This window comes from Tenrec ecaudatus, chromosome 5 (genome assembly GCF_050624435.1).
Source record: "Tenrec ecaudatus isolate mTenEca1 chromosome 5, mTenEca1.hap1, whole genome shotgun sequence".
NCBI lineage: Eukaryota > Metazoa > Chordata > Mammalia > Afrosoricida > Tenrecidae > Tenrec > Tenrec ecaudatus.
The window spans coordinates 88,476,338-88,502,318 of NC_134534.1; the positions used below are offsets into that span (position 1 = coordinate 88,476,338).

Genomic DNA, 25,981 nt, shown 5'->3' on the forward strand with positions numbered 1-25,981 from the left:
AAGCAATGACTAGGAGCACCAAAGAAGAGTAGATGTACTTGAATTATGGTATTGCCAAGGGCTATGTGGTGAGACTTCTCCTCACATACTGTGGACATGCTATCAGAAGGGACCAGTCTCTGGAGAAAGACATCATGATGTTAAAGTGGAGGAGCTGAAAAGGATGAAGATTGGTACAGTGGACTGATACAGTGACTGCTCAAACACAAGAAAAGTTCTAAGAATGGCACAGGATGGAAGGGTTGATTCTGTTGTAGGATCGTTATGAGTTGAAACCCACTCTACAACATCTAACAAGAACAACATGTTTCAGTGAAGAATTGGTGTTTATGTCTACTTGACTTCCGATAAAATGTCAAGCTAATTTTGCGTGGCCTCTGGAAACCGTGGCTCACACAAGTGATGTGGGTACTGATCCCTCTACGTCTCCTGGGTAAATCTAATGATTAGGCTGCATACCAACTGCACAGACAAAAGTGGCACTTCAGTCAAAGCCACAAAACAAGGTGGTCTGCATCTTCCTTTCGATGTTTCTCTCTTTCCCTGATGGCTGTTCCCCAACGTGAGGACTTTCCTATGCCTCTGGATTATTCCAGAGCACTTCAACCTCAGCAAGTGGTTGATCACTGGACCAATACAAAATAATCGCTAGTATAAAGAGATTTGCTTAGCTGTCTTCTACCTCTTCCATCTCACTTTATAAACTTATTGCCATTTTCACCAATTGTTTCTTGATTTCAGAAACTTAGATATTCTTCCTCCCACGAAGACTATTTCATTTACCTCTCCTCAAAGCCTTACTTTGCTATATACAGTTGAACCTTGAACAACATGAGTGCGAATTGTGTGGGCCTGTTTATATACAGATTACACACACACACGCACAGACACACACTGCCACCACCCCAGTTGCTATTGCAGTGAGCTTCAAAGTTGCAAGTATCCACATAAAACATTCGACTCTCTGAGTGAGCAGATTCTCTGTTCAGTAATTGCTATTCTCTTACCTTTTTGTCACCACTAACTGGGGAGCCAAACTGCTCACTCAGATATGATTAGCATCACACACCATTTTAAGCAGATACTTGGATATTCCAACATTTGAACTCACAATGGCAATGAAATGGGAAAAAATCCACATGAGTGAGTCTGTGAGTTCAAGGGGTCAGTTGTAGTTATCTTTTCTCTGCCAGGCTCCTTTCTCTTAACTAAAAATATAGCTATTCCCTCAAGTATGAATTGAATTCTGTACTTCAAAAAGATAGGTTGTACCAAATTTCCATCAACAGACGAATGGATTAAAAAACTGTGGTACATACATACAATGGAGGACTATACATCGCTAAAATGCAGTGATGAACACATGAAACATATTGCCACATGGGAAGTACTGGAGGAAATCATGCTAAGTGAAGTTAAGTCAAGAGCAAAAGGACAAGTACAACATGAGTCCACTGAGGTAAGTTTATAAAAAAAGAAAAAGAAAGAAATGCAAAAGGGACACAGGGAAAAAGCTACTGTACACAAACATTCCAGGGGTGAGGTCAAGGTACTATGGTAGGGGCCAGACCAAATCCAGGAGTACATATGGTAGCCAATTAAAAAGGAAGGGGGGTGAGTAAGAAAGGGGAAAAAAAGATAGAAATGTGTAGCAGGGAAATAGGGCACTAACCCACCCAAGGGGAGGGTATTGTTTATATCTCCACAGGGAAAGGGACCAGACTTAAATCCGGTGTTTCAGGATACGAATGCAGTGAGCCAGCAAGGAGAGGAGAGCCAGTGGAGGGGCCTTAGGCCTCGGCCCCCATACCAGCCATGTGGACAACTGCCCCTCCCCCCAGAAGAATTTATTTCAGAGGACAGCACTGAAGCTGCAGCTCGGGGAGAGGGATATGTCTGATCAGAGCACACACAGGAACAAATGAAAGGGGAGGAAGAGAGAATGGAGCACATCCTGCCCCACCAGCCTGGAGAATAATATCCCCACTCTGAACAGCCAATGCACAGAGTAAACCATATGGCTGATCCCACTATGAGACATGACATCCATTGCTGACCCATGGCCCTATGGGTGACAACACTGGAGACTCAGTGTCGGGATTGGCCTGGTCTGACCCCACCACACTAAGGCAAAACACTAAGAGCGTGGGCAGAGCAGGGAGCTCCTGAGGGAGTGCAAAGAATAGACTTTGGGGCCAGAGCATGTCACTCCATCTGACTCCACTGGAGGACACACCTAGAGGTAAACAAAAAAAAAGATGTTGATCTATTTACAGGTTTTACTCTTTTTTTTTTTTAGGGTAACTGCAATGTTTATTTTATTGGCAACTTAAAATGCACAGCACTTTATTTGTAAACCTAACATCTGGGTTAAATAAGAATAGTTTGCTGAAGCTGAGGGCGCGCACTGCGCGAGGGAAACACGCTACAACTCCCAGTGCAGCCGTGAGGGCCTGTGCTTAGAGGGGCTGACCGATCGACCCGCGCTAACATCCCTTTCCTTCGCCCCTTAGTAAGGGGTGACAATTCTGGAGATGGTTTGGTCGATCTTAGGCAGCCGGCTTCATGCCAAACGTCTCCCGGGAGGCGTAGACCATGTACATGAAGCCGTCTTCATCCCGCTCGCTCTCGCACACCTCAGAAATGGGCGTGGACCCGCTCCCCATGCGGTGGCCGCTAACCAGCAGGAAGAAGGCCTGGTTGGCGTTCAGCTGCAGGCGCCTTCGTATGATTTTGATGAGCTCGCTCATGTTGACGTGATCGGGGACGAGGAACTTGGTTTTATCCAGCACAGGAAGCTGCTTCTCGCCCTTGTATCTTTCTATTATCACCGGGATTTTAGTAGGATGTTCTCGGATAAGCCAGACATCTTCCACTCTTTGTTCGAACGAGCAGCGCTGCTTGAAGGTCTTCTCATACGACATAGCGCAGGACGGTGGCGGCAGCGTCAGACTGTAGCTCGGACTAGGACGACGGCAACTTCCCCTGTGTCCAGGTTTTACTCTTTTTAAATTTTTTAAAAATTTATTTTTTGGGGTCATTGGTTTTCTTTTTTGTTGTCATTGTTGTGTTCTCTTTTGTCGCCTTGTCTTGCTATGCCTTGTTTTGTTGGTGCATATTATCATCTCTGCATGTCTATCGAGATAAGATAGGCTGATGAACAGTCTGGAGGAGGAAACAACGGGCCTGATGGTTCTGGGGGACATGGGAGAGGAGAAGGAGGGGGAAAGGAGGTGGTGTTGACCAACCCAGGGACAAGGGAACAACAAGTGATCCAAAATTAGTGGCAAGGAGGGTGTGGGAGGCCTGGTAGGGATTCAGCAAGGGCAATGTAACCAAGAGGAATTACTGAAACCCAAATGAAGGCTGAGCATGATAGTGGATCAAAAGGAAAGTAAAAGGAAATAGAGGAAAAGACTAGGAGGCAAAGGGCATTTATAGAGGCCTAAATATGTAAATATATTTATATAGCATGATGGGGGATATAGATCTGCAAGCATATATTTATAGGTTTAGTATTATTAAGGTAGCAGATGGACATTGGACCTCCACTCAAGTACTTACTCAACGCAGGAACACTTTGTTCTATTAAATTGGCATTCCATGAAGCACACCTTCCTGACACAATTGCTGAAGACAAAGCAGGTGCATAAGCAAATGTGGTGAAGAAAGATGATGGTTCCCGGCTATCAAAAGATATAGCATCTGAAGTCTTAAAAACTTGCTGGTAAACAAGGGGCCATGTAGCTCAGAAGCAACATAGCCCACATGGAAGAAGCACACCAGCATGTGTGACCATGAGATGTTGAAAGGGTGATGTATTAGGCATCAAAGAACAAGAAAGCATATCATTGTAAATGAGGGGGAGTGCAGAGTGGAGGCCCAAAGCCCATCTGTAGGCAACTGGACACCCCCTTACAGAAGGGTCTCATGGAGAAGACAAGCCAGTTAGGGTGCAGGGTAGCAATGATGAAACATACACCTTTCCTCTAGGTCTTAAATGCTTCCTCATCACCACCACCCCTCCACTATAATGATCCCAATTCTATCTTACAAATCTGGCTAAACCAGAGGATGTACACTGGTACAGATAGGAACTGGAAACACGGGGAATCCAGGACAGATGACCCCTTCAGGACCAGTGGTGAGAGTGGTGATACCTGGAGGGTGGAAGGAAGTTGGGGTAGAACGGGGGAACTGATTATAAGGATCTACATATAAACCCCATCCCTAGGGGATGGATAACAGAAAAGTGGGCGAAGGGAGATGTCAGACAGTGTTAAGACATGACCAAAAAATAATAATTTATAAATTATCAAGGGTTCATGAGGGAGGGGGTAGCAGGGAGGGAGGGGGAAATGAGGAGCTGAAATCAAGGGCTCAAGTAGAAAGCAAATATTTTGATAATGATAATGGTAACAAATATACAAATGTGCTTGACACAATGGATGTATGTTATGGATTGTGATGAGAGTTGTACAAGCCCCAATAAAATCATTTAAAAAAACATATAGGTTGTGGTTTTAATCCATGGTATGTTTGAATGTGGCCCTGTTTAGAAATAGGAATTCTGAAGATGTTTTCTGTTAACATAAAGTAATAATGGAGTAGGGTAGGCCCTTATCCATTATGAATGTGTAAAAAGAGAAGAGAGGAGACAGTGACAATGATCATGTGAAAGTGAAAGCAGAGACCAGAACCATAATGCATCTGTAAGTCAAGGAATGCCATGGATTCCCAGGAACCATCAGAAGTTAGGGAGAGGCAATGAGGAAGAGAGTCAAAGAGGAATTGCTTCCTAGATCCTTCAGAGAGAACATGACCCTGCAGACATCATGATTTTGGGTGGTTCAACCTACTAGAACAAGGGAACCCTGGTGAGGTAGTAGTTATGTGATGTGCTGCTAAACACAAGGTCAGCAGTTTGAAACGACCAGCTGCTCTATGGAAGAAAGATGAGGCTTTCTACTCCTATAAAGAGTTACAGTCTCATAACCCCACGGGGTCAGTTCCAGTCTATGCTATAGAGTCACTACAAAGCAACTAGATAACAGTGCATTTATTTATTTATTTTGGACCCATTAGAACTGTGAGACAATACATTTCTATTGTTTTCAGCCACCCAGTTTGTGATAAATAGCTATGGAAACCCTAGGTCACTCGCCCAGCCCAATATTTAAAAACAAATTGGCTGCTTTCTTTTTAGACCATCTTTGACGCATGTTTCTAATAGACAGTCTTAAGTCTCCAGAAACTGCCTACACTTCCCCCCTCCCTCACTGACTTTTCATCCTTCTGCAATCTAGCTTCCTTCCTTAACTTTTGAAACCGAAAAACTTACAAATGACGAAGACTAATGAATACTTTCATCACTTACCTCTCTGGTTTCTATAGGATATTTAATACCATGGCCCTTTCCTTCTAAAACCATTCTTCCTTGATATACTCCTCTTTTCAGACTAATTTTGGTGAGTTTTTATCAATGGCATTCTCTTTTTTATTATTTAATTTCATTTTGAGTGAAGATGTGTACAGCAACATCCACTCATCCTATTATTTACATTATATCAACATATTCATTACTTCGGTTGTATTTACATATACTTCACTTCCATTTACATAATCTACTTGTCCTCCAATCGTCTTATCTATGCTTTAAAATAGCTCTTGGGCCTTTATAATTTTTAAAAAGAAATACAATATTTAAGGGTGACAAGCTTTACTCTTTGTACTAAACTGCTGCTTAGTTTGACTGTAACTGCAAAAGATCATTTCAATTCAATTCAAGGGTATCGTCTCAGGAGCTCAGTGGGCTCAGTAAGCCTGAACTCTTTAAGAATTCCATGTTTGTTCAACATTTTTACCCCCTTTTTGGACAGAATTCATCTATTGTGTTCCTGATCAGAACATCCAGCACTTGGTAGTAATAGGCAGGCATCATCTAATTATTCTTATCTCCAGGTAGATAAAGCGGTGGTTCCTTTGTAGACAATAAATGCTGTAGTTCAGTTCCTTCTCTGGTTCTTGGGTTTCCTTCTTTCACTTTCCCAAGACTAATAACGAATAATGGCTATAGATTAGATGGGTGATTGTAGGTTTTTAAGACTCCAGGTGCTACTCACTATTTGAAATGTAGAAAATAAACTTAAAGAATAGATTCTGGAAAGTGACTGAATTTTCCCACAAGACAATGATCCTAAGTGCTGAAACCAGGGTATAACAACTTTATAATCCTATGAAGTTATCTACATCCTCCTCTTTTTTAAAATTTCCATTGCTTCTTTCTTTGCATCTCTCTCTTTGTCTATTTGTATTTTAACATGGATTTGGCATGCATTCATAAAGTTTTCCATGAATCACACCATGTGCCTTTCTATTCCTCTCCCACATGGTTTCTAGGCTTAGCTATGTAGTTTGTTTTGGTCAATGAAGCATCAGCAACCATGAAGCAAGCAAAGGTAAGTGCTTTTGTCCTGGGTCTTGCCATTTTTGGAACAATCCCCAGAGATTGGCAAGCCAAAAGGATTATCAAGATAGAAGACCAAAGGGGTAGGGGAGACAGATACATGATAGGTAGGTAGGTGGTGGGTAGGTAGGTAAGTAGGTAAGTAGGTAGGTAGGTAGGTAGGTAGGTAGGTAGGTAGACAGATGATAGATAGATAAATAGATAGATAAAAAGAAAGGAAGACAAAGACAGAGATTCAACCACCTCAGAGTTTTCTAGCTGAGCTTAGCCCTTAGTCAGTGCCCTAGAAGAGGACATTGTTGTTTCAAGCCACAAATTTTGGGTAATAGGTAATAATAACTGTGAGGAAACCATGGAAAATTAAAGATTCCTGTCCTCAACCTACTGCTATATGATTTTCCTACAAACCTCACTGATTCCAATGGATCAAATACCATTCACACACTGCAAGTATACCTGCATTTCTACAACTGATCAACCTTTAACATTCTCTGCTCTGACTTACTGGAAAGTTCTATGAGAATAGTCTATAGATTGTTTCAAAGTCTCACCCCAAAGCCTTGACTTCTTTCACAAATTCCTGCAAACTGCTCTCTCTTCTCTCTAAAAAATTAGTGGCATAATTAATTATCCAGTCAACCACAGCAGAAACCTAGAAGTGAATTTTCACCCTCCCCCTTTCATTCACTTTCCAACAAGCCCACTAATATATATGACTAATATCTCTCAGACCTATTCCTCTATCTTGTCACCCAAGGGTCTCCTTGGTTAAGGCCCTTATCATGTCTCCCTGAGACAAACATCACCAACCACAAATTGTCTCCCTCTGTTCAATTTATTTGTTCAGAGATTTGGTGACACAGTTAACAGACTGTTATTTCCTGCTGACAGATTATAGTGTATCCTCAGCACCTATGCAATAAGTTAATATTTCTTCATGTGCTATAAAACCTTCCTTAGAGGACCCAATTTCTACCCCACCCCCATTCCCTGCTCCTTCTCTGTGCTGCATTCCGGTTGAGCCAGATCACAGGCAGTGTTGGCAAACTGCCCTGTTTGTCTTGGGCAGCCACCTCTGCTGTGCGCCTCCCTACTCCTTGCCCTCTAGAGCAGCAGTTCTCAACCTGTGGGTCACAACTCCTTTGGGGGTCGAATTCATAACAATAGCAAAATTACAGTTATGAAGTAGTAACAAAAATAATTTTATGGTTGGGGGTCACCACAACATGAGGAACTCTATGAAAGGGTGGCGGCACTAGGAAGGTAGAGAACCACTGCTCTAAAGTCTGTTAAGACTCACATCCTCTATGTAGCCTTCACTGGATACTAGGTAGAAGCAGAATTAGTTATCCCTCCTTCTGAGCAATCACGTTATCCAATAGTGTTGCTCTGGTACAAATGTTCATTGTAACATCATGCTTAAATGTCTACGCTCATGTAAAGCTCCTCTAGGACAGAGATTGTTCCTTATTTTTCTGTTTGCGTCACTTCGAGTGGTGCACACGAAGTGTTCAAAGGTGGTGTTGTTATTAGGTGCCATTGAATTGGTTTTGCCACCTAGTGATCCCAGTACACGAGAACGAAAGACTGCCCCATTGTTACATTGCTGTGTTTGAGTCCCTTGTTATAGTCACTGTGCAGATGGGGGCTTCCTCTTTCTCACTGACCCTCGACTTCAGCAAGCATGGTGTCCTTCTCCAGGGACTGATCCCTCCTGATAACCTGTCCAAGCACTTGAGATGAAGTCTTGCCCAGTAAGGAAGATCCTAGCTGGACTTCCAAGACAGGCTTGTTTGTTTTTGGGAAGCCTGCGGCGCCTTCACTATTCTTCCATGACACCATCATTCAAGTGCATCGATGATTCTTCGCTCTTCTTTATTCAGTCTTTCATATATGCATATAGGTTGATTGAAAATACCATGTGCTCTAAAGGCTACCAAGCTCTGCGTGAATGCTACAGAGATCGTGGGCAATCCAAAAGGCTGTGCACCCCAGTGGCTCGGCCTTATTTCACACCTGCAACATCTTTCTTGAGGAGGCAGGATCTGAACAGGAAGAGAGAATCATCAGCCCTGCTTTGAGTTTCCACAATGTAGGAAGGCAAAGAGGAAAGGGGTAGAGGAAATGCCTGCCAGAGGCCCCATGGTCTCCACCAGCACAGGTGGGAACAAGAGGAGGAAGCAGGTAGGCTTGGAGGTGGGGTGGCAGGATCTTGAGGTTCAATCTTCCGAGGAAATGGGGTGCCCCATATTCTCCAGCGTATAAAGCGCACGGGGCACAATTCCTGGAATAGAAATAGTTCTTCCCAATAATCCATGTATTAACCCCCACACACACACACACATCCAGGGGGATGAACAACGGAAACATGGGCAAAGGGAGACAGTGAATGGTGTAAGATGTGAAAATAATATAATTTATAATTTATCAGGGGTCCACAAAGGTAGGAAAGTGGTGGAGGGAGGGAGGGAAAAAAGAGCGGATATCAAGGGCTCAAGTAGAAAGAAAATTATGATGGCAACATATGTGCAAATGTGTTTGATACAATTGATGTATGGATTGTTATAAGATCTGTAAGTGCACCCAATAAAATGTTGATTAATTTTTAAAAAAAGAAAGAAAATACCATGGCTTGGTCAGGCATACCTTGGTTTTCAAAGTGTTTTTCGTTCTTCAGCATCACAAGAAAGACATTCCCTTGTGTTTTATTGATTATGCAAAGGCATTCAACTGTGTAGATTCTAACAAACTATGGATAAGATTGCATGTTTTGCAGCAGATTTTCCCAATGCAATACATTGTTTAATTCATTGATGGCTCCTTCCATGAACATTGACTGTGGATGTAACCAAAATGAAATTCTTAACGACTTCTATCGTTTTGTCTATTTATGGGGGTGTCATCTACTGGTCTAGTTGTGAAGATTTTTTCCCTTTACATTGAGTTGTAATCTATAAAGAAGGCGTTAGTCTTTGATTTTCATCAGCACATGCTTCAAGTTCTACTTGCTTTCAGTAAACAAGGTTGTGTTATCTGCATTTTACAGATTGTTAATAAAGCTTTATCTAATGCTGATGCTGAGTTCCTGTTCATCTAGTCCAGCTTCTCAAATTACTTGCTCAACATACAGTTTGAAGAAGACTGATAAAAGGATATGATTCTGACTCACATCTTCCTGATTGGAAACCACACATCATTCATTTTTGTGCCAGAAAGAGGCTCGACAAGAGCACAAAGCAGTGATCTGGAATGCTTCCTGGGAAAGGCTCGAGATGGCTGCCTCCAGTCTAGGCCGAAAGTTGGGACAACAGTGCCAGTTCCTCTCATGATCTCCCTGAGGAATGTGCCTGGTCCTAACATTTGCTGTCATGCAGTGTGTCGTTGTCGGATAGATGAGAGCAATGGCAGGGGATCTCCCTTGGGGAATAGGCAAGAGCCTTTGGCACTGCGGGTCCTTGGCCTGCAGAAGCTTTTCTCTGGGTGTTCCTGGATTGTCCCCTGTCAGAGTCACCCTTCCACCCTTAAAGTTGTTGATATTTGGAATGAGAGGAGGACCTTGTTCAGGGTGTATGATAACATTGGGATCCTGGGTAACTCTGAGAAACATCCCGTAGAATGGATCAAGGGTCCCAAATGAATCGCAGCATTGTATCAGAAAGAAGAAAATGGTGGGAATTGAATGTTCCTTGATGCCCTGCACAAACTTAACAAATGCATCGATATCTTTACAAACATTTTAATCGGCACAGAAAATAGCAGTAGAAGAGAAAACAGAACTGTGGGAGTGGTAGAGCTATCACCTTGAATAAGGGAATAGTACATTTCCTTATGGAGAAAGGATATTGCATATTTTTTGTAATAAAAGGTGCTTTGTTTTGGAATCTTACACACACACACACACACACACAAGAAATGATCTTGAATTCCCATTCTTCTTAACATGATCTATAGTTTGTTAAGATCCACACAGTTTCATGCCTTTGCATAATACATTTTACTTGCAAAAAGACAAGTAAACATCTTTCTAGTATTCTCTGCTTTTAGGCAAGATCCATCCGATGTCAGCACGATATCCCTTATATCATGCCCTCTTCTGAATATAATTTGAATATCTGACAGCTCCCTGTCCATATATTGTTTTATGTTGGTCTGGATAGACTAGAGAAACAAATCCATGGACACACATACGTGTATAAGAAAGAGATTTATAACAAGAACAATCGAACATTGAGAAAATATCCCAGCCCAGTCCAGATCAAGTCCATAAGTCCGATATTAGCCAATATGTCTGATACCAATCTATGCAGTCCTCTTCAGACTCACAAAACAAATGAAATTATGCTGAATGTAGAAGATCACAGGCCAGTGGGTAGAAAGTCTTTGGATCCAGTGTCATCACAAACATCTCAGTTCTGGCAGGAGTCTCTCTGTGGCTTCTCTGGCTTCCGAGGTCTGGTTGCGTCCATGTGGCTTGACTTCTGCAAGGTCTCCCAGGGAGTAGCAGAGAGAGGTTTCTTCCGCCTCCAAGGAGGAAGAAACAGATTTCCCAGAATTATCAGGAGAAGGCCATGCCCACACAGAAGTCTCATTGGCTATCTCCAGATTGACAGCCTAGACTCCACCCCTACATTCTTAATCCTTAAATTGATACCACATTCGGTGTCTACCACATGCTGCCACTGTTGTTGAATTCTCTTCAGCAAAAATGTACTTGCATGTGATATTATTTTACAATTTCAACATTCTGCTGGGTCACCTGTCTTTGGAATGGGCACAAACATGGACCACTTCCAGTAACTCAGTCAGCCAGGTTTCCAAATTTCTTGGCAACAATCAGTAAATGCTTCCAGTACTTAATCAGCTTGTTGCAACATTTCAATTGGTATTCTGTCAATTAATGGACCCTTATTTTTGACTAATGCTTTCAGTTTAGATTGGGCTTCTTCCTTTAGTATCATTGGTTCTTGATCATACACCATTACTTGAAGTGGTAGAATGTTGACTAATGCTTTTTGGTGAGTTGACTCTATGTATTTCTTCTTCTTCTTCTTCTTCTTCTTCTTCTTCTTCTTCTTCTTCTTCTTCTTCTTCTTCTTCTTCTGCTGCTACTAATTGTGCTGTATTTATTAACTAAAAGATCTCTTCATTCTTACCACCAATATATCATTTTACTCACTGCTCTGTTTGGCAGCCAGTCTATCACATCTCTTGCTCTTCAGCAATTGTGAGGCAGATACCTTTTTCTTGGGAAAGAGAAATCCATGGTTTGTTGCCTTTTCCAATAACGAAACTGTTGGAAAACTGGATGGCAAAGTTTTGCCATTGGCATCTTTCATATGAACCACAACAAAAGAGCCAAGATGTCTCTTTCAGTTGGTGATCACACTAATTCTTCCCAATTTAGTACCTCCAATCACCTTACAGTTACCAGTTTCAAAGTTGATGAAATCAGTAATCTTTCAAGTCTCCCAATGAATCTGAATGGTGTCACTCACCTAGATGAGGGAATCAGGGTATCCGATGGTGTGACATCATGAGTCACCAGGTGAGGGATTCCTTTTGTATCTGCAAAGATTTGTCTTACTTTGCACAACTGGTACTTTGCTTCCTCAGGGGTAATAGGATGAACAGCAAAGTGACCCTTGGCTCCATAGATCAGACAGAAATTATCTCTGGTTTTGTCAATGTTGATGACATTCATAAAACCAGCAGGGTAGGTTATATTAGTTCAAACCTTGCCATTAATCTTAATGAACCTCTGCATGCAAAAAAGAATTTAATTCCTCTCCTGTCAGAGCATACCTAAGTCTGTTTCTTAAGAAAATGACCAATGGGAGACACTCTCTCAGCTTGTGGGGATGAGAGGATGGACCCCAAACACCAGTCAGTTCATCCAGCTTCCAATGCTTTGGAGCAGCTCTGTGTTTAAGAAGCAGCTTGGGCCCATAAGCCATGGCTGCCTTCCATCCAGAGAGCCTTCCATCTGCTTTTGATGCTTCATGCCTCGTTCAGTATTTTGTTCATGGAATCCATCAATATCAAACTCGAGGCTTTAATTTTTTCTTTAATCTTGTGCTCGCTTCGGCAACACATATACTAAAATTGGAATTTTTTCTTTAATCTTTCAGCTTGAGATGCACTGATGGTCATTGTACATTTCAGTATAATACTCTGTATTTTGGAGCAGTCCTTTGGAATTTTCTATTCAATTTTTTAACTTAATTTTTTTTCCATTTTTTTCTATCTACTCTAGAAAAGTAGATCACTGTAACTTATAAGTTAAAAATTGTGGATTTTTATTTATTTGTCTAGAAATTGAGTTCTTGGAGGTTACAAATAGTTAGCACTCTGGACTGCAAACTGAAAGGTTGTAAGTCTATGAACAAGCGCCTTGGAAGAAAGGCCTGGAAATCTATTTTAGGAAAATTATCCACGGAAATCCTATGGGGTTACCTTAAGTAAGAAGTGATTAAGGACAAGAGGTAATGACTTGTTCTATATTGGTGGCAAAGCCACTTTAGGACTAGAGCCTCAGCAATCCGCTAAATGCTCCTTCACATCAGAGTGCTTTCGCCCAGCTCCACATGGTGAGATGGGTGCTCAGACCTTCTTTCTTTTCTCCAACTGACCACAGCTCACTCGGTAAGCATCTAGTAATGTTTCTCTCTCTTATTTTAAAGTTTTATATTGGTGAAGATACATACACCTAAATATTCATTAGCACACCTTATTTATAATGCAGTAACATTCATTTCATTTTCATATTTTACCAGCAATCTATCTTTTCCCCAAACACTTCACTATCATTAACACAAACTGAATGACCCCTAAGCAAAAACTCTTTCACCTTCCTTATCACCCCTGGTTTCCACATCTTTGCCCATTGCATGCTGTTGTTGTCAGGTGTCATCACAGCCACCCTCTGAGCAACAGAAGGAAACACTGCCTGGTCCTGCCCCATCCTCACAATTATTCATATGCCTGAGGCCCCTGTTGTAGCCACTTCCTTGAAAGCTTTCCTTGTTTTTCACTTTACCGAGGATGATATCTTTCTCCAGGGACTGGTCTTTCCTGACACGTCCAAAGTATGTAAGACAAAGTCTTGTCATCCTTGCCTCCCAGGAACATTCTGAGAGTACTTCTTCCAAAACAGACTTGCTTGTCCTTTTGGCAGGACTTTCAATAGTCTTCTCCAGGATCACAATTTAAGTGCATGTATTCTTCAGTCTTCCTTATTTGACGTCCAATTTTCACATGTATATGCAGCAACTGAAAACACCATGGCTTCCAGGCTATTATAAGATATAGCATCTGGGGTCTTAAAGACTTGAAGATAAAAAATGCGCCATCCAGTAGGGAAGCAATAATGCCTACATGGAAAAAGCACACCAACCTGTGTGCTCACGAGGTGTTGACAGGATCAGGTATCAGGCATCAGAAGACTCAAAACAAACAACATATCGATGAGAACAAGGCGGGGGGGGGGCAATAGCAACCCAGAGCCCATCTGTAGACAGTTGCATACCCCCTCACAGAAAGGTCACAAGGAAGGGAAGAGCCAGCCAGTATTCAGTATAGCATGGATAAACATACAACATTCCTCTAGTTCTTTAATGCCTCCTCCCCACCACACACACCATCATGAGCCCAGTTCTACTTTACAAATTCAGCTGGGCCTGAGCATTCACACTAGTACAGATAAGAGCTCTCGACACATGGAACCCAGGACAGACAAAGCCTTCAGGAACAGTAATGAGAGTAGTGATACCATGAGGGTAGGGGGAAGGTGAGGGGAGAAAGGGGGAACTGATTGCAATGATCGACATATAACCCTCCTCCCTGGGGACAAACAACAGAAATGTGGGTGAAGGGATACAGTGTACGATATGAAAATAATAGTAATTTATAATTTATTATAATAAATATAAAGGTGGGAGGGTGGAAGAGGGAGGGAATAAAAAGAGGAGCTGATACCAAGGGCTCAAGTAGGTAGAAAATGTTTTTAAAATGATGGCAACATATGTACAAATGTGCTTGACACAATTGATTTATGGATTGTGATAAGAGGTGTAAGAGTCCCCAGTAAAATGATTTATTAAAACAAAACAAAACCCAATGGCTGGATCAGGTACACCTTAGTTCTGAAAGTAATATTCTTGCTTTCAATACACTAAAGAGGTCTTGTGCAGCAAGTGTACCTACTGCTACATGTCTTTTGCTTCCGTGGGCATTGACTGTGGATCCAAGCAAGACAAAATCCTTGACAACTTCAACCTCAACTTCTCCATTTATTATGATGCTACCTATTGGCCGAGTTGTGAGGATTGTGGTCTTTTTTTTACACTGAACTGTAATCCATCCTGAAGGCTGCAATCTTTGATTTTCATCAGGAATTGCATCAATTCCTCCTCGCTTTCAGCAAGGAAGGTTGTGTCATCTGAGTACTGCAGGCTTTGATAAGCGTTCCTCCAGTCCTGATGCTGCATTCTTCTTCATAACACCAGCTTCTCTGAGGGTTTGCTCAGCATACAGTTAGAATAAGTATGATGAGAGGATACGACCCCGGTGCGCACTCACCTGATTTTAAACCACGCAATAGTCCCTTGTTTCGTTCACACAGCTGTGTCTTGATCCATGTACAAGTTCCTCATGAGCGCTGTGAAGTGTTCTGGCATTCTCGAGGTTATCTGTAATTCTCTATGACTCACACGGTTGAGTGCTCTGACATAGTCAATAAAACACAAACAAACATCTCTAGTATTCTCTGTTTTGAGCCAAAGTACATCTGACATCAGCAGTGATATCCCTTGTTTCATGTCCTCTCCTGAATCTAGCATGAACCTCTGGCAGCTGCCTTTCAATGGACTCCTGCACTCATTGTTGGAGGATCTTTTACTTGCATGTGATATGAGTGCTATTGTTGTATAGTTTGAGCATTCTGTTGAGTCACTTTTCTTTAGAATCAGTTCAAGTACAGATCTCTACCAGTCAGTTGGCCAAGTTCCTATCTTAAAAATGTCCTGGCATAGGTGAGTGAGTGCTTCCAGGGCTTCTTCAGCTAGTTAAAACCTTTCCTTTCATGTTCAACTCCTGGAGCCTTTATTTTGGCTAATGTTTTCAATGAATCTTGAACTTCTTCCTTCAATACCATTGGTTCATGCTCATATGCTGCCTCCTGAAATGGTGGAATGTCAACTAGTTCTTGGTATGTTATTCGGTGTATTCTTTCCATCTTCTCTTTATGTTTCCTCTATCGTTCAATATTTTGCCCGTAGAATCTTTTAATACTGCAACTTGAATTCTTTCTTGTGCGATATTGCATTTTTTTTTCTTAAATTCGTTCGGTTTCAGATTCTCTGAGTGTGTTCTTCCCTTTCGGTTTTCTAATTCTAGGTGTCTGCACATTTAATTATGATATGTGGCTTTGTCTTTGCCAGCTGCCCTTTGAAGTTTTTCTGTTAAGCTCATTGACTTCATCATTTCTCCCACTCGCCTCAGCTACTCTACAATTAAGAGCAAGTTTCAGAGTCTCTTCTGACATCCTCTTTGATAATATCTTTCTTTCCTATCTTTTTAATGACCTTTCGCCTTCCTCATGCATAATGTTCTTCAGCAGCTCATCAGGTTTCCTATCATTAGTATTCAATGCCTCAAAGATGTTCTTGAAATTCAGGTGGGATACACTCAAGTTCGTATTTTGGTTCTCGTGAACTTGTTTTCATTTCCTTCAGCTTTAACCTGAACTTATGTCTGAGTACCCCATGGTCAGTTTCACAGTGAGCCCCTGCCCTGGATTTAGCTGCTGATATTTAGCTTCTCCTTCGTGACTTCCCATAGATATAATCAATTTAATTTCTTTTGATCTCATCTGGCGAACTCCATGTGTACAGTCACCTTTTGCGTTGTTGAGAAAGACCTTTGCTATAAACAAGTTGTTGGTCTTACAGAATTCTATCATGTGATCTGCAGCTTTGACTACTTTTCCTTTCTGTTTCTTTCCAACATTTGCATTCCAATCACCAATAATTATGAATGTGTCTTCATTGCATGTTTGATCAATTTTTGACTGAAGCATTAGTAGATTTCTTTAATTTCTTCACCCCTAACTTCGGTGGCTGGTGCACAAATTTGAACTATAGTTGTATTGATGGGGTTTCTTTGAAGGTGGATAGATATATTCCTATCACAGCCAGTATGGTACTTCCAGATTGATTTTGAAATGTCCTTTTGACCATGAATCCAATGCCATTCCTCTTGTTTGTGTCCTTCCTGGCATAGTAAATTGTATGATTTTCTGATTTAAAAAGACCAGTATCCGTCCATTTCAGTTCACTAACACTGAGGATATCAATCTTTATGCATTCCATTTCTTTTTTGACCGCTTCCAGTTTTTATAGATTCATATTTGACACATTACAAGTACTGGCTATTAGCAGTTTTTTTTTACAGCTGTTTCCTCTTATCTTGAACAGGGCCCCACCAGCAAATGAAGATTCCAAAGGCTCCCCTGCTATGACTTTCCTCCACTCACATCACCATGGTTGACTCCACTATGAGAAAGCAGCTCCTCCTGAGTCACATTTTGAGTGCTCTCAGAGCCGAGCGGCCCACGCTCTGGCACTATCACCAGCAATGTTCTGCGTCCATTCATTAGGTCTTCAGTATCTGACAGTGTTTCAAAGCTGTGCAGAAGCTTGTCAGTTACTTCTTCTGAAGTGGCCTGACAATTCCTTCTCTTTATTTATTTTGATTTAATAAATAGAAATATTTCCTCTCACAGTTTAGGCGGCTTGAAATCTGGACTCAGGGTGCTGGCTTCAGCATAAGGCTGTCTCTCTGTGTTGACGCTAGGAGAGGGTCTTTGGCTCCTTTCAACATCTGTAGGTCCAGTACTCCTTGGGGATCTCCTGTGTCTTTGTGTCAATGTTCCCCTGGATGGAGCACAAGGACCCCAGGACCAAAGAGTGCACTCTACTCCTTACTCTTTATCTTGAAGATAGTAGACTTTCTTCTCTGCTCCCTTTTACTCAGGATACAGCTTAATCCTATAATGACAATTCCTTCTTTGTTGTCTGTTCTTAGTCTTGGAAACAGACTATCTTTATGGCTGAGTAATATTCCATTGTATGTATATTCCATATTTTGTTTATCTACTCATTCGTAGATGGACATTTCAGTGGTTTCTACCTTTCAGCTATTGTGAAATGCTGCAATGAACATTGGTGTTTGTGTTCTTACCTTTATTTCTTCTGGGATTACTGGATCACACTGTCATTTTATTAACTTTTGGAGGAATTACAAAATTGCTTTCCATAATAGTTGTACTATTTTACACGTCCACCAGCTACAGATGAGGTTTCAGATCCTCTACAATTTTGCCAAACACTTGTTCTGCATTTTCCCCCTCCTGCTTCCCAATGAACAAGGAGCCCTGATGACATGGTGGTTATATTTTGTGCTGGGTAAGCCATAGGGTAGGCAGTTCAAAACCACCAGTCTCTCCTTGAGAGAAAACATGAGGCTTTCTTCTCCTATCAAGACTTACAGTCTTGGAAAACCACTGAGGCAGCTCTACCCTGTCCTATAGGGTTACTATGAGTCAGAATCAACCCAATGGAAGTGTTTTTAATACCAGGAGAATTCTAGATCAAGGGAATGACAGTCTACCTAGAATCAACAGAATAGTCACGCATGACCCCTCAATCAATCCCCAAATTTGAGTCAGTTTTTGGACCTACACGCCTTTGAAAGAAGGAGAGGCCAGGTCTCTTTGAGGAAGGACCCCACCACCACACTATAAGTTTATACTCTTAATCTTTCTCCCAGCCTTCCCCAAAGGGATCCATGGCCTTTCTCCAGACTGTTCATTGAGGAAAATGTAATGATCAGACTTTGGTGGGGATTACTGGTCATTGGCTCTGAATTTACACTAATTCCAGGAGACCCAAAATGTTTTGAATGCTCACCAGTCAGAAAGGCATGCATGGAGGTCAAGTTATTAATGGTGATTTAGATTAGTTTGGTTTCATAGTGGGTCCAGTAGGTCCCTGAACCCATTGTGTAGAAATTTCCCTATTTCAGAATGCATTATTGGAATAGATATACTCGCTAACTGACAGAACTCTCACAGTGGATTCCTGAAGTGTGGAATAAGCTATCATGGCAGGCAAAGGAAGGCATTAGAATTGCCTTTGCCTAGGAAAATAGAAAACCAAATGCAATGCCACATCCCTGGAAGGATTGTAGAGATTAGTACCACTATTAAGGACTTGAAGGTGGTAGGGGTGGTGATTCTCACCAACATTGCCATTTAATTCACCTTTTTGGCCTGCATGAAAGTCAGATGGCTCCTGCTGACGTTACAGCAGCTGCTGTTCCAGATGTGGTTGTGTGGCTTGAACAAATTAATACTTCTCCTAGTAGCTGGTATTCAGCTATTGATCTGGCCAATGCCCTTTCCTCAATTCCAGTTTCAAAAGACCTCCAGAAGTTGTTTGCCTTCAGCTGCCAAGGGCAACAAGACACTTTCCCAACACCTGCACGCTAGAGGGCAAGAACTTAACCTTACAACAGTGCAGAACGCTTCCACGTTAGTGACATTTCTAGGGGTTCAGAGTGGAGCATGTCCAGATATTCTTTGTACGGTGAAAGATAAGAAACTAACAACTACTAAAGGAGGCACAATTCCTGGTGGGTCTCTTTGGATTGTGAAGGCAACATACTCCTCATTCGGGTGTGCTACTCTAGCCAATTTATCAAGTGATGTGAAAAGTTATCGGCTTTGAGGGAACCCAGAGAAAGAGAAGACTCCGCAACAGGTGCAGGCTGCCGTGCAAGCCGCTCGGCTATTGAGCCGTGTGATCTAGCTGATTCAGTGGTGCTTGAGTTGTCTGTGGCACTTTGAAATCTTTGACGGTTCCTGTGTGAATCACAACACAGACTTGGAGTTTTGGAGCTAAGCTCTGCAGTCCTCTACAAACAACTATGCCCTTTTTGAAAACAGTTTTTGGGTTGTTACTGGATTTTACTGGAAACAGACCGGCTCACTATGGACCACCAACTCGGGATGTGGCCCAGGTTGCCCATCACGAACTGGGTGTCGTCTGTTTCACAGAGTCATAAAGCTGGACAAGCACAGCAGCGCCCCATCATTAAATGGAAATGGTAGATATGAGATCAGGTTAATGACAGACCAGAAGAAGTGCCCACATGCCTATGGTCTCCTCTCTTGTCACGGAACCAGCTATCTCACCGTCTGCACCCGTGGCCTTGTGGGGAGTCGCTTATGATCAGTTGAGTGAGAAACAGAACATTCATACTTGTTTTGCTGGTGTTTCTGCATGTATGCAGGGACCACTCATAAGTGGACAGCAGCAGCACTACAGCCCTTCCTGGGACCTCCCTGAAGACAGTGGAGAAGAGAAATCCTCCCAATAGTTGCACACCTGGTCATTCAGTTTGCTTGCAAGGAGAAATGGCCAAATGTATTACTCTAGATCAGCGGTTGTCAACCTGTGGGTTGCGACCCCTTTGGGGGTTGAACGGCCTTTTCACAGGGGTCTCCCGATTTGTAACAGTAGCAAAATTACAGTTATGAAGTAGCAGTGAAAATAATTTTATGGTTAGGGGTCACCACCACATGAAAGGGTTGTGGCATTAGGAAGGTTGAGAACCACTGCTCTATATTGATTCATAGACTGTGAGCAATGCTTTGGTTGGATGGCCAGGGACTCAGAAAAAATATGATTGGAAAATTGGTTGCAAGGAGGTATGAGGAAGAAGTATGTGGTAGGCCTCTCTGAATGGGCCAAGTAAGTAAAGATATTTGTGTCTCATAGTTATGGTTACCAAAAGTCAGCTGTGCAGAGAAGGATTTTAAAAATCAAGACGATTAGATGGCATATTCTGTGGAAATCAGTCTTTCCCTGGTCACCCCTGTCAGTGCCCAGTGGACACAGAACCAAAGTAGCCTGGGTGGCAGGGATGGAGTTATACATGATCTCAACCACATGAACGTTCATTCACCAAGGCTGACTTGGCTACTGCCACTACTGGTTGCCCTACCTGCCAGCAGCAGGGATCAACACTGAGTCCAGGATATGGGACCGTTCTTGGGGCATGGATCAACCAGCAACCTGGTGGCAGGTTGATTACATAGGGCCACTTCCATCTTGGAAAGGACAGCGTTTTCTTCTTAGTGGAATAAACACTTAACTCAGGTTTTGAAATTGCCTTTCCTGCATGTAGTGTTTCTGCTGAAAGTACCATTCACGGACTTCTAGAAGGTTTGATCCATGGGCATCACATCCCATACAGTATTGCCTCAGATCAAGGGATTCACTTCACAGCAAATGAAACACAGCACTGGCTCCATGCTCATGGCCTTACTGTGTTCCTTATCTGGCTGAAAGATGGCACGGACCTCTTAAGACACAATTAGGGTGCCAGCTAGGTGGCAGCACCTTGTAGTGCTGGGGCAATATTCTCTATGCTCTAAATCAGTGTCCAGCATATGATGCTTTTTCTCCATTCATCAGGATTCATGTGTCCAAAACTGGAAGTGTCCCTACTTACTCACACTCCCAAGGACTCCCTCAAAGCATTTTTGCTTCCTGTCCCTGTAACTCTAGTTCTTCTGGTCTAGAGGTCTTGGTTTCAAAGAGAGACATGCTCCCACTTGGAGACACAGCACTGATGCCATTGAACTAGAAGTTAAGAATGCCTGCTGGCCACATTGGACTCCCCATGCCTCTGGATTAACAGGCAAATGAAGGTGTTACTATAATGAGTGGAGTCATTGATCCTGATTAGTAAGAGGAAATTGGATAGGTGTTACATAATGGAGGTAAAGAATATGTCTGGAATCCAGGAAATTCCTTAAGTTGTCTCTTAGTATTACCATTCCCTGTTTTAAAAGTCAAGGTTAAATTGCCGCAACCCAATTCTGATGTGACTACTAGTGCTTAGACTCTCTAGGAGTGAAGGTTTGGGTCACCTCATCACACAAAGACCCTTAGCCAGCTGAGGTCCTTGTTGAGAGCAAAGGGAATGGAATGGGTTGTGAAAGAAGGCAGTTCTAAATACCAGCTATGGACACATGACCAGCTGCAGAAGCAATGACTGATTGCTATGAAGGTTTCCTCTGTGTGTATGCATCAAATATTTTTGTGTTATTCATTTATAAAATGTAAATGGAGTTAGTGTGTTTTCCGTTGTATGCATATTATTTGCCCCATGTTGGGCATACGTATGCTTTTGTTATTGTCAGTGTTTGAAGACCATGGGTAGTTTAAGGAGATGTGTACAAATGCCAAGTTGACAAGGGGCAGACTGTGATAGGGTTTTATGTCAACTTGGGTGGTCCCGGATTGTCCCATGGTATGATCTAACATGGAGTGTCAACTCTATGATGGGGTCTTCTGTGAAGCAGCCAAGCAGTTGTAAGGACACAGACCTCCGTCCTATGGCCAAAGGCTTGATCAAATTGAGGGAGATTTCATCCAGTGTGTGGCCCACTGATATAAGCTGAGTGTGTGTGGAAGCTAACTCCTGCCTACTACTGGATTTGGATTGCCCACCTCCTCTTATATTGCCTGTCGATCCCAGGATGAGTCATTAGACTGTTGACCTTGGACTCATTTGGCTAATTTCAGGTTCATTCAGTTCTGCATCTGTCTGTGGTCTTTCCACTTCCAGTTTCTTCTTCCTCTGCAGCTACAGGAGCCAGGAGAGGGCTTCAGCAGCTATAGGAGCCAGTTTTGAGCTTACATGTGACTTTAACCAGATTGAACGTATCCACTTCTACAACAGTGAGTCATTTCTTGGTATAAATCTCTTTCTATATGCATGCTAGCAGCACAGATTTTGCTTTCTAGAGAATCCAGCCTAATATGCCCAGTAACCTTAAAAAATAGAAGTCAAAAGATTAGATCATCAGGAATTTATACTTCTATATTTTTAGGCAACATAATAGAATGTTTCAATGAAAAAGGACATGGCCAGTCATCTAACAACTATACTGGCATTGTACATCTAACTAGATTCTTTCTTTATAAAAAAAATTACAGCTGAAGATTTTACAGTTATTCCGGTGATGGAGGAAAACTTTAGGCTTTTCTTTTGGTGCTTTCTCCAGAATTTATGCTATGGTTAGTTGCCATGTTCTTGCTTCCATTTCATGGTGATCCTATGTACAACAGAGTGAAAGATGCCTGGCTCCTGCGCCATTGTCATATTTGCATGTTTGAGCTCATTTTGCCACTGCTGTGTTAATTTGTTGCATTGACGATCGTCTTCTTTTTTGCTGACTCTGTTTTATCCAACACGATGTCCTATTCCAGGGATGGTCCCTCCTGACAACATCTTCTCCTCTAAACTGCCTCCAAGACACGTTTGTCAGCTCTTGTAGCACTTCGTGCCACTTTCAATATTCTTCACCAGCTCCATCATTTAAATTCATCAATTCTTTGGTCTCTCTTATTCATTGTCCAGCTTTAGTTTATCTGTGAAGTGATTTTTAACCATGCCACAGGAGAACTTTAGTCTTCAAAGTGACATAATTGCTTCTTAATGCTTTAAAGATGTTTTGCCCAACAGATTTACTCAATGCAATATATTGTTTGATTTCTTGACTGCTGCTTCCATGGACAATGATTGTAAATCCCAGTAAAAAGAAATTCTTGACAGCTTCTGACATCCACTTTGATATTTTTCTTTCTTTCCTGTCTTTTTGTTGGCTTTCTTCATGTCTGATGTCATCCCAAGCTGGTCACATTGTATGGCACTAATATTCATGGTGTCAAACTTGTTTTTGAGATGTTTTCTAAATTCAGGTGGGGTATAGTCAAGGTTATATTTTGGCTCTTGTAGACTTGCTCTCTTAGTCTTCAGCATCATCTGAATTTACATATGAACCATGATGATTGACCCCTGGTTTTTATTAGACTGCTGATATTGAACTCTTCCATAGTTTCTTCCCACAGATGGAGTCAATTTGAATCTTGTATAGTCCATCTCTTGTAGACTGTGTATAGTTACAGTTTATTTTTATGAAAACATATTTATAATGAAGACTTCACTAGTCTTGCAAAATTCCCTATCATGCAATCTACAGCTTCACTTATATAACCAAGGCCATATTTTTCACCTACTGATCCTCTTTGTTTCCAACTTTTGGGTATCAATCACCAGTAATTATCAATGCATCCTGATTGCAGGCTTGATCTATTTCATACTGGAAAAGTTGGTAGAATTCAAGTTCTTCATCGTTGGTTGTAGTGGTGGTGCATAAATATGAATAGTTGTTATATGAACTGTTCTTCATTACAGGCATATAGGTATTATTCCAACATGTACAGCATTGTACTTCAAGACAGATCTTATAATGTTCTTTTTGACAATCCTTTTGACCCCTTTCCTCCTGACGTCATTCCTTGCATAGTAAAACAGAAAATACCTGATTCAAAATGGCCAACACCAGTCTAGTTCAGCTCACTAATGCCTAGGAGATCGGTCTTTTATGCATTCCATTTCATTTTTGATGACTTTCAATTTTCTTTAACTTCCTACTTGTAAAGTCCACATTCCAATCACTAATGTCTGCTTGTAGCTGCTTCTTTCATTTTGAGGCATGCCTTGTCAACAAACGAAGGTCCTGAAAGTTTTACGCTATCCATGTCATTAGGCCTGTACTCTATGGAAGTAGCTCCCCCCAGCCACATGTCGATGCCTTTCCATCTGACAGGCTCACCTTTCAGAACTATGGGGGACAGTATTCTCCTGCTGGTCACATGCTTTTCAGCGGCCAATCTCTCCGCGTTGGAGGGTCTCTTTCTTCTTAGTATGTTCTTAGTCTGGTAGCTCTGTTGAAACCTGTTCAGCGTGGGTGAGCTTGCTAGTATTTGAAATATTATTGAAATAGCTTCCAGCATAACAACATAGAAACCATAGACAAATTGACACGAGTGGGTTTACAGTGAACTCTAAACCTATAGCAATCTATCTGACTATATTTGAAACATTTTAACTGTTTATTTTAAAACAATTTCAGATAAACAGAAAATACATACAAATAATTTCTGTAATATAGAGAATACCTATATGTAGACTTTCACCTAGACTTTTAAAATGTTTTCATTTTATCAGACAACCAGTTAAATGTTAATTATGAACATGTGAATATATATGCTCATAAGGTTCAATAACTCTCTTAATTCATATACATTTACAATGAGAATAAAAATGACAGTATATTCTGATTACAGTAGAATGATGATTAAATGAAAATTCAAGTGTAATCCTAATTTTATACCTTTAGGTAACTCGCAAAGGTTAGCTTCTATTTTGTTCTATATCACCATCAAAATAAATTTCCACCCTATAAGAATATAGTCCAAATGATTAGTTTAGGAATATATATGTATATATATCCTCAGTGTCTATACATTTTCATTATTTAAACTCAAAATATATTGTTTGCAGTTAGCCATAGTCATCTGGGTGCAAATTTAGTAAGTTAGGAAGTTATGAAATTAACAGTTTTCAGTGGGGTAAAAAAAAAAGGAGATCTGTCCAGGATTCCCTGTGTTTCCAGTTCCTATCTGCACCAGTGTATATCCTATGTTCTAGCCGGATTTGTAAAGTAGAATTAGGCTCAAGATGGGGGTGGGGGAAGGAAGCATTTAGGAACTAGAGGAAAAATTTATGTTTCATCATAGCTATGCTGCACCCTAACTAGCTCATCTCCTCCCCCTGGCCCTTCTTAAGGGGATGTCCAGTTGCCTACAGATGGGTCCTGGGTCCCCAATCTGCACTCCCCCTCATTCACAATGATTTGATTTTTTTGTTCTTTGATGCCTGGTAACTGATTCTTTTGGCACCTCGTGATCACACAGGCTGATGTGCTTCTTCCATGTGGGCTTTGTTGCTTCTCAGCTAGATGGTCACTTATTTACCTTCAAGTCTTTAAGAACCTAGACGCTATATCTTTTGATAGCTGGGATCCATAAGCTTTCTTCACCACATTTGTTTATGCACCTGTTTGTCTTCAGCGATTATGTCAGGAAGGTGAGCATCATGGAATACCAGTTTAATAGAATAAAGTATTCTTCCATCGAGGGAGTACTTGAGTGGAGGCTCAATGTCCATATGCTACCTTAATACTAAACCTATACACATATGCACATAGATCTATTTCCCCATCCTCATATATGTATTTACATATGTACATGCCTTTATTTAGACCTCTATAAATGCTGTTACCTCCTAGTTCTTTCCTCTTATTCCACTATCATGCTCAGCCTTCATTTGGGTTTCAGCAATTCCTCTCGGTTATATTATCCTTGATCATTGCCCCCCACCAGGCCTCCTACATGCCCCCCCAAAAAAAAGGAGAAAAAAGGGTTCTAAAGGGAATTGTTTTCTTTTATTTCTCAGTTTGTCCTGAATATAATTTGAAAAGATGAATTCTGAAAATGCACGAAGGTATTTCCTTAATGATGGAATTATTGTATAGCG

At 41.5% G+C, this 25,981-nt stretch overlaps 1 non-coding gene and 3 pseudogenes across 1 annotated transcript; 2 read left to right on the plus strand and 2 right to left on the minus strand.

Moving 5' to 3' along the window:
• Positions 1 to 2,549: 2,549 nt before the first annotated feature.
• Positions 2,550 to 2,924, minus strand: LOC142449158 (microtubule-associated protein 1 light chain 3 beta pseudogene; annotated as a pseudogene).
• Positions 2,925 to 8,359: 5,435 nt separating this feature from the next.
• Positions 8,360 to 8,493, plus strand: LOC142449631 (small nucleolar RNA SNORA14). Its single transcript, XR_012784760.1, has one exon. It is a non-coding gene; the product is annotated as a small nucleolar RNA SNORA14 (small nucleolar RNA).
• Positions 8,494 to 9,867: 1,374 nt separating this feature from the next.
• Positions 9,868 to 10,222, plus strand: LOC142449159 (large ribosomal subunit protein mL51 pseudogene; annotated as a pseudogene).
• Positions 10,223 to 11,634: 1,412 nt separating this feature from the next.
• Positions 11,635 to 12,420, minus strand: LOC142449160 (small ribosomal subunit protein eS4, X isoform-like; annotated as a pseudogene).
• Positions 12,421 to 25,981: the final 13,561 nt, after the last annotated feature.